Below are 2,680 nucleotides of genomic sequence, written 5' to 3'. Positions count from 1 at the left end.
TTGTTTTTGCAGGTTGCTGAGATTTATTAACCCCAAGTGTCGCTTAGAAAATGAGAATTTTTTCTACCTGGCTTTTTGGAAAAGTCGGTTTCCGAGTTGAAATATGAAATATCAAATCAGTTAAAACGTATTTTAACGTTTATCTTCTAAATCCGAATAATTTTGACCCTTCAAGTATTCAGACAGATAGTTGTAATTACTATAGGCTATCAATGTTGCAATATCATTTTTGCATTACATTTTAGAACATTCCTGATGACTTGAATCCTATAAATTTTCGTGAAATTGAAGAAAAGATCCTCAAAGAAGCTTTAGTCTTCTTTGAGGCAAAAACAAAAAACCTGGACAGCGACATTGTTAAACCTTACACTAAAAAACTAAGTGACAAATTGAGAAGACATTTTGCAAGATGTGAAGAACGTGCACAACAGCTCCTGGTAAGCTTGATTCAAATTTTATTTGCTGCTAAAAATGTTAAATTTATTCTATTTTAGTTAACTATAGTTTTCACTAAGAGATACGCGGAAGCCTGAAATAAAAATTATTTAATAACAGTAAGAAACTTTAAAAACTTAATACCTGATTCTGTTTCTGACCAGTTGTGAAGTCGACTAATTCTTGTTTGTTATGTGCATAATCACAAGAAAATGCAAAAACCAACGAGGCATAAACTATGGGGCTTATGAAAATAAAAACTAAACAGAAATTACAGTCTTAGAAAGAAACATATAGGGTAGCCTACTTACCGGAATACCGTTCAAAATTAGTCAACTTATGTTTTTTTAGATTGTCTTAGTATTGAAAGGCTTAGCGCACCACAATGTTGGTTTAACATCAATTTGTTTTTGGAACATAAAATCCACGTTCAATATACAGTATTGTAGCCTACAATCAAAGTTTTGGCATTCCACACTCTTTCGAAATATCAATACCAGTCCAAAGATAAGGATTCTCACAATCTATTCTATCCACTTGTAAGGTCGTTAATTTGTGTTTTTTCAAAGTACAGTAGCCTACTTTAATATTACAACATTATGTCGTAGGGGATTCCAATTGTCCAGCAACTGTCCATACAAATTTCATACTGAACTATAAAGTTATCATGGACATGTGTAGTAGTGTACCCGTAGTGTTGACAGGTGTCCATATGGTACTTTTGGGCCCTGCCCGAGATGCTTTTAGGAGCCAGTAACTTTTCCAAGGAGACCGGGAACTATAGTGCTGGGCCACAAGTAAAGTTAAGGTTGAAAACCATTGACCTTGCCTAAGAGAGGGTGGGTGTCGTGGTTCACTTTAGAAAAGGTGATAAAGTAACATAGGATTTTAAGTAAAAGTCGCACTGTTGGGTGTTTTATCTTCAACCGGTGTTAAATCATAAGTTTTTTTTATCAACTTTATTTCAACGTCTCCACATATACCATCTGAATGTTAAGTCCCTGGTTCTATTAACCTCTTTATTTCAGGTAACTTGTTATCAAAACTGAAATTAACTGCAAATTATTTTATTTAGAAAGAGAAAGAAACGAAGCTTTCTACTGCAGTTGAAGATTCAAAGTATTTGTACAGCCAAGGCATGGGAAAGGTAAGTTTATTCGGTAGATTAAGTACCCTCATATCCAGTAACTGGAATTTTCTGCTACTTAAAATAAACAGTTTGTTTGACCCAGCTTCACGGCCAAGAGAGATATTGCTTTCTATGTGGAATGAAATGTTCTATAAAAATCATGCATTTTTTACACAAATAAGATTGGTGCATTGACGATGTAGCCTACATTGTACAATGTAGGCTACATACCGTCTACAGCAAAACCTTCAAACAACAAACTTCATTGTGATTGTACTGTATACGTGAAACGGGATTAAGCCATAGCAATCTTATAAAGTTATGTAACTACTTTGTTACTTTTGTATTATATAGGGGGAAGTGTGGGACCTATGGAACACTTTTTTTGAAATAGTCATAACTTTTGTATGTTAACTTCAAACAACCTAAATTTTAGATTATATTATGCTGGTGGGTGGTTTTAACTTATGATAAAGCGAAATAAAAATATGTTGATTGGTTAGCTTGTTACGAGAAAAAAAAATTTGCGAAATGTTCCATTGGTCCCACCACTATGGGACCAATGGAACACTCGATGGGACCTATGGAACGCTATTGCATTAGAGCTAAAGCACTGCTCATTATCAAGCAAAATCTAGATTTTTAACAAAGCACCAAGGAAAACATTCAACACCAATCGAAAAAAACGAATAGGCTACACAGAAAAATAACAAAAAATGAAATCCACAAAATAAAGTCACGTGGTAAAGTTGTTGGGCTACTAAAAATATTAAAAACCTAAAAACTCTACCCCTCCAAATTTAAACTTTCTTACTGAAGTGCAGGCGTTTCCAAGATATCACCTTTCAAAGTGAATTCCTTATTCCGAAGTTTTCAGTAGAAACACTATAGTTCCATAGGTCCCACATAGCCATGATGTTTAGATAACTGGTTGTAAGTTTGAAATGATGCACTTCACTGTGCTGCATTCTTGTCTATATACTGTTTAAATAAATGGTTTCATCGGAGATTCTGCGCTAAGAGTCCTGCTTGTCCTAAACTCCTGAAGAATTCTTACAAAGTTAGAACTCAAAGGTACATTTTCAAGATCAAAAACATAAAAAAGCGTTTGCGTCT

The sequence above is a fragment of the Aplidium turbinatum genome, chromosome 3 (assembly GCF_918807975.1).
Source record: "Aplidium turbinatum chromosome 3, kaAplTurb1.1, whole genome shotgun sequence".
NCBI classification, from domain to species: domain Eukaryota; kingdom Metazoa; phylum Chordata; class Ascidiacea; order Aplousobranchia; family Polyclinidae; genus Aplidium; species Aplidium turbinatum.
Note: the sequence above shows the minus strand (reverse complement) of the source record.